Source organism: Mustela nigripes, chromosome 6 (genome assembly GCF_022355385.1).
Source record: "Mustela nigripes isolate SB6536 chromosome 6, MUSNIG.SB6536, whole genome shotgun sequence".
Lineage (NCBI taxonomy): Eukaryota > Metazoa > Chordata > Mammalia > Carnivora > Mustelidae > Mustela > Mustela nigripes.
Genome location: NC_081562.1, coordinates 11,797,263 through 11,806,342, shown reverse-complemented (window position 1 = coordinate 11,806,342; position 9,080 = coordinate 11,797,263). Strand labels below are relative to the sequence as shown.

Below are 9,080 nucleotides of genomic sequence, written 5' to 3'. Positions count from 1 at the left end.
GACAACCCAGGACCTCTCGCCTTATCAGCGTGACCAAATGACACGGCCCCCCACAAACACACACACGCAGAGACACAGATCTCGGCACACGACGGTGCGGCAGGTCATTCCCACAGATACAGAGGCCAGAACTGGGTCTGCCGTTTCCTAGCTGTGTGGCCACAGGGGAGCCACTGACATCCACGCCCCGGGGTCTCAGTTTCCCCAGCTATAATGCAGGAGAGTCACGACCACAGTCCTGTATCTCAAACCTTTGGGGCCCGTTGTGTTTCAGAGTTGCCCATGGTTTGGATTCATGGGAAGGTTTCGGAAAAGCTTCTCAACCCCCTCACCGCCCTGATAGGTCACATGCTACTATCTCTCCAGGAAGCCACAAATATGCAAATGAAGCGGGAGACTCAAAAACCGTGTCTTTACCACCCCTCCCCCACCCCGGGGGGTCAGGGTCAGGTCCCTCCACCACCCAAATTACGAAAACACGTCTCTGTCTTCCGCGACTTCGGCAATTCACAGTTACAGGTTCGAGACATCAGCCCTGGCCCATCCCCCAGCTCGGAGGTCAGGAGAACGATGTGACAGCACCCACAACGGGCCACTGGTGACGCCCTGGGGCTCCTTCCCGCAGCTCGGGGCCGCAAGAGCTGTTTTGATACCCATTTCACAGCTGCAGAGTCGAGGCCAAGGGCCGGTGAGGAACAGGTCGCCGGGGACCGAGTCCTCGCCTTCCTGGCCCACTGTCTTTGCGCCTGGCACACGGTGAGGACCGAGCAACGGGGGCTGGGGCCTCTGCCTACGGTTCCACGGCTTTCCTTCACTACAGGGGCTAGAAGAAAAGGAGGCACACAAGGAAAACAAAAGTGAAAACCATTTCTCGGTAAGCCCTGCTCTTGCAGGAAGTGTTGTTTCAGTTTGTGTCATTTCTGTGCTCTCAAAGCGCACAGCCCAGTTCTCAGCTGACTGAGAAGAAGCCAAGTAGAGCCTCGGGCTTTCCCCCCGAGGTGGCGGAGCCTGCTGGAAAACCAGCAGAACCTGCTGGAGACTCTGCGCTGCACATCAGTCCCCCCGCAGCACCCCACCAGACCAGAGGCCCTGGAGAGGTGAGGACAGAGCGTGGGGTGGGGCTCCTTCTCCCCCTGGGCCCCCCGAGGCCTCAGCGAGACAGCCTGGCGGCGGAGGAGGGAGGCTAGAGGCACTTGGCTGGGGACAAAGATCTGGGACCAGGGCCACGGGAAACCACGTCCCGGTCCTGCCTCGGGAAAGGCCTGAAGCTCAACTTTTTTTGATCGTAAATCAGAGTAGGACTCGCTGCTCCTGGGCTGTTTGAAGTTTAAACGGAAACAAAATTACGAAAGTAATAGGACAGACCAGAATACACCTCCCCTCTGCCAGCTGGGGACCCCCCCCCGCCCCCAGAACCAGAGCTAGACCAGAGGGTCGGTCCCACAGTCGGCGACCTGTGTTTCCCGTGAGGGTCATCCTTGGCGAAAGAAAGAGGCTGAGTGACTTGTTTCCAAAGTGCAAAGACAACCAGCAGGGTTCCCGGGACTGGAGGTTTATTAGGGGGAAGGGGTAGACTTGGGGAAGGGAGAATGCTTCCCTGCTGTATCTGCGTGTTTGGCTGTTTCTTTTCTTTTCTTTCTTTTTTTTTTTTTTTTAATAGACTTCATATTTTATTTATTTTTTAAAGATTTTATTTATTTATTTGAGGGAGGGCAAGAATGAGAGAGAGAGAGAGCATGAGAAGGTGGAGGGTCAGAGGGAGAAGCAGACTCCCTGCTGAGCAGGGAGCCCTATTCGGGATTCGATTTCCGGACTCCAGGATCATGACCTGAGCAGAAGGCAGTCACTTAACCAACTGAGCCACCCAGGTACCCCTAGACTTCATATTTTAGAATAGTTTTAGATCTACAGCAAAAGTGAGGGGAAAGTACAAATTTCCCATACACCCCCTCGCTCCTTTTCCCCCACTATGCACAGCTTCCCCCATCAACATCCTAGACCAGAGTAGGACACATGTCAGAGCTGGTGAGCTTACACTGACACACCATTATATCCCAGAGTCCATAGTTTCACTGGGTTTCTCTCTCGGTGCTGTATACTTTATGGGTGTGGGCGAATGTATAATGACGTGGTCCATCCACCATTACAGAATCTGGAAGAGTAGTCTCCTGACCTAAAAATCCTCCGTAACCACTCCCTTCCCCCAGCTCCAGGCAACCACGGCTCTTTTTATTGTCCCCAGAATTATGCCTTTCCAGAATGCCCCATTGGTGGAATCACACAGAATGTAGCTTTTTCAGGCTGCCTACTTTCACTTAGTCATATGCATTTAAGGTTCCCCCAGGTCTTTCCACGGCTTGATAGCTCCTTTCTTACAGTGCTGGGTAATACTCCTCAATCTGGCTGGACCACTGTCTGCTTACTCACTACTCAAAGAAATCTTGGTGCTCTCCAACTTTTGGCAATTACGAATATAGTTGCTATAAATACCTGTGAGCAGATTTTTGTGTGGACACAAGTTTTCAAGTCCTTTGGGTAAATACCAAGGAATGTGATTGCTGGAGCATGGTCAGGGTATGTTTAGTTTCCTAAGAAATTCGCAACTGTCTTTCAAAGTGTCTTTGCATTCCCGCCAGCAATCCGTGAGGGTTCCTGCCACTCCATATCTATCCTCACCAGCATCTGGGGTTGTGATGTTCTGGATTTTAGCCATTCCAATAGGTGGATGCTATGGTATTTTTACATTTTCATTTCGAGATAATGGTAGATTCACATGCAGTTGTAAGAAATAATACAGGGAGAACCTATGTCACCCCGTTACTTGGATTCCCTGGTGTCAGGTTTTGCAACATTGTCCTAGGGTATCACAACTGGGAAATTGACATTGATACAAACCACCAACTCATTCAGAGTCCACCAGCTTGACTCCCACTGGAGTGTGTGTGTGTGTGTGTGTGTGTGTGTGAGCATGTGTGTGTGTTTAGTTCTAGGCAATTTCCTCCCATGTATAGATTTGTGAGGTTAACGCGAGAATTAAGATACCAACAATCCCACCACATAGAGCCCTTAACCTACCCTTCATAGACACGGCTACCTTCCTGGGCTGCTCTGACTTTGTCTATTCTAGTTTTAACTTTTCTGGGTCACTGTGCTTCAGATCTATTTCCTGTAAGCCATGTATGTGGTTGGTTTTGCTTTCTAAATGGATATCAGGCTCTTTTCCTTTCAATAGAGGATATTTATCCTGTTTATAATTGCAGAAAGTGTAGGACCTCCTGCATTTATTTATTGGGGTTAGTATTTTCCTCAACGTTTATTTATTTATTTATTTATTTGGGGTTGGCATTTTCCTAGTTCACAGAGAAGGAAAAAGAAACAGAGCAGTGAGTTAATTTTCTTGAAATTTCAGAATTGGTAAGTGGCAGAGGGGGGCTTCAAATCCCCTTTACCACACTGTCTCTATATTCATGATAGGTCGGTTTCCTCCTCTGGAAGGTTAAAACAATGTCTCTTCCCAGCCAGTCTCCCTGTTCTTCGGATACGGAAAAGAGCAGAGATGCCCTTCTTTGCTTCACAGTAACAGAGACCCCTGAAATCCGCCCAGGTAAGCTTTCCTCCATCCCAGCCATTTTCATTAGAAGATAAAGCAGAATCCACGGATGTCTTTGTAAGAGAAAGATGGGAAGGAGAATGCCTCCTAGAACATTTAAAAATACAAAGATACACCAGATGTGGCTTCCAAAATATCAAATTCTTTGTTCTCCTTGTACATCGCCCACTGTTCCTTCTCCACTTCTTGCTGCTTTCTTGTCTTCTTCCTGGGCTTACCTGTCGGGGTACTCCGGACCTCAGTCATGGACCACACTTGACCTTTACCAGTACTTTCTTCCTAGGGCTCTTATGCAATTTCATGGCTTTAAGTACTTTCTGTACAGATGGCTCCCAGATTGAATCTCCCAGCCAGAACAGGGATCCTCTATCCGGCACCGCTTGGATGTCTAATGGGCACGTCCAACTTAACCCACCCCAAACTGAAGTCTGTTTCCTGCCCAGAAAACCTCGACCCTTCCCATCTCAGGAAATAAAATCTTCCCTGTAACAGTCTTTGATGCCCCAAATTTGACTCAGCCTGGAGTCATCCTGGCCTCTGCTCTCCCACGTCCCACATACCCTGAGGAATCCTGGGCTTCCTGCAAACACAGACTCTCTCATTACTCTGCCAGTCTCGTCCAAGCAGCTTTCCTCTCTTGCTCTAACCACCACTACAGCTTCTAACTGATCTCCTTGCTTCCTGTCTTGCAAATCTGGAGTCTCTTTTCCAATCATCTAAGTTAGATCAAAGCCACTGCTAGCCCATTCAGTGCCCTGGAGCTTAGTAGAAAAAGCCCACCCAGCCTGCAAGTGGATATAGCTCTGAGGTTACTTTCTTTACAACTGGGCACCTGGGTGGCTTAGTTGGTTGAGTGTCTGCCTTTGGCTCAGGTCATGATCCCAGGGCCCTGGGTTCGAGTCCTGCATCGGGCTCTCTACTCAGTGGGAAGTCTGCTTCTCCCTCTCCAACTCAAATAAATAAATAAAATCTTTTAAAAAATGGATAGCAACTCTGTGCAAGCAAGCACGCACCCCATCGAAGTGCTCATTTCTCTAGATAAGACATAACACCCCCCCATCCCTGGCCCCCAGGTCTCAACACTTGGCAAGCAGATGGATTTCAGACCCCACCTGTATGCGCTGGCAGGATTTTTTTGCAGTCCTCATACTATTCATAGAATATTAAAATGTCTGTTGGAATGTAATTTATACAAAGGGACCTCGTAAGTTGTTGCCTTGTTCTGTGAAATGATTTTTAATCAATATAATCAATTCATTCATAATAGTCAATGACCAGAAACAACCCAAACATGTTAATCGACGGAAGAACAGATCAACAAATTGTAGTGTATTTGCTTATTTGAGAGAAAGAGAGAAGAGCCAAGGGCGAAGGGCAAGCAGACTCCCCACTGAGCTTGGAGCCCGACGTAGGGCTCGATCTCACCCCCCTGAGATCATGACCTGAGCTGAAATCAAGAGTCTGATGCTTAAGTGGCTGGGCCACCCAGGCACCCTGCAGTGTATTTATAGAATGAAATGCTCGATAGCAATCATTTTTAAAACCAGTGATACCCGCAACAGGAGCGAATTTCACACACATTAAGTTGAGTGACAGAGGCCAAACAAACAAATTACTCCATTTATATGAAGCTTAAGAACAAGCGAACTGATCAGTGGTTATGGAAGACTGGTTATCCCCCGGGGTGGGGTGAGTGGGGCTGCGAGTGAGTCAAAGAAAGTTGCTTTCCTCCATCTTGATCAGGGCCGTGATTCCTCGGGTATATGGCTTCGTGACAGTTTCTTGAGCTGAGGATTTGACTTTCTGTGTTTACTGCACTAAAGTAACTGCGGGCGGTAGTTTGCAAATATTTAGTACGTTGCCAGTATTTCATTACTATTTTGATTTTATGTAACCTAAAATCCTGCGGCAAATCTTGAAATTCACAAGGTTTCCTGGCACCTGCAGTAACCTTGTTTTCTAGGTGCGCAAGCAGAACGTCATGTGACCCCTGAGCACGCCTCTAATCCTCCCATGGACCAAAACAGCTCAACTTTGGGGTGGCAGGAGCCCCTGGACAACGAGGCAGGGATGGAAAGCCCGAGGTAACGGGGAGGGCTTTGTCCCTGCGGAGGGCGGCTCCGGCTGAAACGCTCCAGGCATCCTCCTGATATCCACAGGGGAACGAATACTCCACGGCCAAGCTGCATATTTTGAAGAGAAGGCCAGATCCTTCAGGTGCCCGACATCGGGCAGTAGGCCTGGAAGGGCAGAAACTGCCCCGCTTCTGGGGTGGGGCCCGCGTGGGTGCAGCCGTTACCGAAAGAGCCCGTTGGTGTTACCGCATGGAAGGAGTCTGGCCCCGGGGGCCGCTCCGCAGACAACACCCCCTTCCCCCAGGTTCGAGTACAATGTGGGCAGTCAACCGGAGTCCGCTGAGTGAGCCGGGGAAGCCGTCTGCGAGGCGGTGCCTTCTGGAGGGGGACGGCCACGCTGCACCTGTCAGCCGGCCCTGGGGCCCCGTGAGGAAGCGCGGTGGCGGGAAGTCCACATCGGAGACGTTTGGGCTCATTCAAAAGCACAAGAAGCCCAGCAGCACCTGTTCTCGCTCAACTACGCTAAAGACAAAACTTGCCTGGGGACACAAAGTGGGGCTGTCTGTTCCTGCACCTCCTTGCCTTTTGTCTCCCTGTCCCCACTCACCCTGAGGAAACACAAGGGCAGGGATGGGCGGACTGTGGCATCCGCAAAGGGTAGGAGTGTCCAGCAGTGTCCCCTCTCCTGGCCTTCATCCCTCCCCCGTCGCCCTGCGAGCCCCCGGCAGCCTTCTGCGCTGTGAACTGATTTACAGCAGGTGATAACTGATCACGGGGCCTGGGTAAGCTCGTTACTATGGCTAAGGGGTTTCCTTGGAAGGATATTTGGTTTTTCACCTTTTCCACTGAGAGATTATGTGTGTGTGTGTGTGTGTGTGTAAGAGACAGAGAGATTGAAAGGTATATGCATATAGCCTCGGGTGGGGAACTCCTGACATGGGCTGACAGAGGAGAGAGAAGCAACCCAGGAGGGTGATGGGCTCCAAGCTCCATCTCCACCTTGCGCGTCCCTTTGGGTGAGTCACCTTTCCTCTCTGGGCTTCTGTTCCCTCTGATGACAAGTAAAGGCAGTAGCTTGGACCCTGGGGTTCCTTCCGGTTCTGATTCTCTCCTCTAGGCCGGTGAATGCCGTCGCCAGGCCTCCTAAGCTCTCGCCCTGGAGATGCACCAATGGTCCTCGGCATGAGGAAAGTGCCCAAAGGAATAGACTTGCTCATTCCCGACACTGCTGTCCCACAAAGGCCACACTCCACTGGGGTGACGAACATCCCTTAATACTTTGTGCTGTGAGACCCTGGGGAAGAGAGGCCCTTTGTCCCTGACATCTTCCATGAAGGACCCATCCTATCTGCTTGAGTCATCCAATAAAGCTGGCCAAGTGCCGAGGAGAACCTTCGGAATATTAGTGATAATTGACCTCAACCCTCTCGGTGTTCAACCCCAGAAGGAGGCAGAGGCCAGCACAGAAGCCGAACTCGAGGTCATGGCGGTGTAGGCTGCGTTGTACGATGTGGCCTCTCCTTCCCCTGCCTCACCTCCCCCTGGCCTCCTCTTTCTTCTGCCTTTCCCACACCAGTCCCCCCATTAGTCCCAGCTTCTTCATCTGGCCTCCGTTCTCAGCATTCCCTCACTGCCCCTCCTGGGTGTCCGTCTCTTTGAACAAAGCTGCATGCGCCCCTCGGGTCTAATCTACCTTCTCCATCTCTTAGGCAAGGCTCTGTTTCTCCCATTTGTCCCTCCAGAAACCCCTTTTATGTGTTTCTTCTCTTCGTAGAAGCTACGGCTCCCAACAATGCTCCCCCATGGTCGGGTGAGAGGTGACAGGGGTATCGGGGAGAGGTAGGAAGGATTCAAGACTGGAAGAACGTCCAGAAACCGCGATGGGCCTGACTGAGAATGTGACTTTCCCAGCTGAGAGACTTAAGCAAAACCTTTATTTTGCTCACCCGCAGGGACCAGGAGGACATTCTTCTGCAGCAACAAGATAGAGACCTGTCGGCTGAAGAAATAATATTTTTGGAGGAGTTTCCCATCCTCAAAGAGGAGCTAGAAGAGGAAATTAGAGAGCTCTATGCCCTTGCAGACAACATCGACACAGCCCACAAAAGAGTCACCAAGAGAGAGAGAGAGGGAAGCAGGCTCTCCGCTGAGCAGAGAGCCCGATGCGGGACTCGATCCCAGGACTCTGAGATCATGACCTGAGCCGAAGGCAGCGGCTTAACCCACTGAGCCACCGAGGCGCCCCTATTTCACTCAGTTTTTACTGATTTTTTTTTATGTTACAAAATATTCTCTTGATTATATATATAATCATTTAAATTAGACACGTGTTAGTCATCACTTTCCATTTTAGGTAGCCAAAGGCCACCTAAAACTGGCTTACACAAAAAAGGGAGGTTATTGATTCTTGTGCTTAGACAACTTAGGGGTAGAGCGAGTTTCAGGTGTGTCTGGATGGAGGATAAAAATGGTGTCATCAGGTCTTTGTCTTTCCATGGCAACCTGATAACACGCCTCATCAGGTTCAGAAAAGAGCCCCCCCCCCACAGCTCCCTTCCCCCACCCCCTCCCCGACCCCCTCCCACACCCCGATGCCGTCCTTCCAGCTGGGTGCTCCCAAGAGGAGAGGAGCCTGATTGGTCAGGACTGGGTCACATGCCTTGACTGTGCCAGAGGCTGGCCTGAGCGGTAGGCGCTGTAGGGTCCCTGTAGGGTCCGCGAATGGAGAAAGGAAGCAGGAGATGAAGAGCAGCCCGGGCTGCACTGATTGCCCTCCTCTTTCAGGAACATTTAGATCATTTCAAAAAATTTTTATGCAGGGGCACCTGAGTGGTTCGGTGGGTTAAAGCCTCTGCCTTCAGCTCAGGTCATGATCCTTGGGTCCTGGGATGGAGCCCTGAGTCGGGTTCTCGGCTCTCCGGGGAGGCTGCCTCCCCCTCTCTCTCTGCCTGCCTCCCTGCCTACTTATGATCGCTGTCTGTCAAATAAATAAAATAAAATAAATTTTTTTATGCACAGCGGTAAAATGACTGTGTGCCAAATGCTTGTTGCATGCTTATTACTTCTTTTTTTTTAAAATAAAGTCCCTAAATTGGGGTCCCAGGATAAAGAAGGACCCTATGAAGGAAAAGGGGGAGTCTCTACCTACCCTCCCAATACAGTAGTGAAATATATCATGGGAAACAGGAAAGATCTAAAGAGCGGAGGGAAAGAGAGCCATTGTCCCCACTTCAGGCCACAGCCCGCCGGTTCCCGCCGCGGGGGTTAGACGGTCGCCAGCCACGTCCCAGCCACTGCGCTTCCTGCTTTGGCTGTTCTCGCTGCCTCTCAGAAGTTCTTCATGAGCAGAAAGAGGACAGAAAAACCCTCGGAAGGCCCGAGACACTTTAGATTTC

At 50.7% G+C, this 9,080-nt stretch overlaps 1 long non-coding RNA gene across 6 annotated transcripts; it reads left to right on the top strand.

The window, feature by feature from the left end:
• Positions 1-469: 469 nt before the first annotated feature.
• Positions 470-8,709, top strand: LOC132019273 (uncharacterized). 6 transcript variants are annotated; one of them, XR_009404726.1, is made up of 4 exons: positions 470-874; positions 999-1,097; positions 3,519-3,604; positions 5,574-8,709. It is a non-coding gene; the product is annotated as an uncharacterized LOC132019273 (long non-coding RNA). The 6 variants fall into 6 exon arrangements; XR_009404725.1 differs by lacking the exon at positions 470-874 and having other exon boundaries at positions 887-1,097; positions 5,574-5,694; positions 5,990-8,709; XR_009404724.1 differs by lacking the exon at positions 470-874 and having other exon boundaries at positions 889-1,097; positions 5,574-5,694; positions 7,638-8,709.
• Positions 8,710-9,080: the final 371 nt, after the last annotated feature.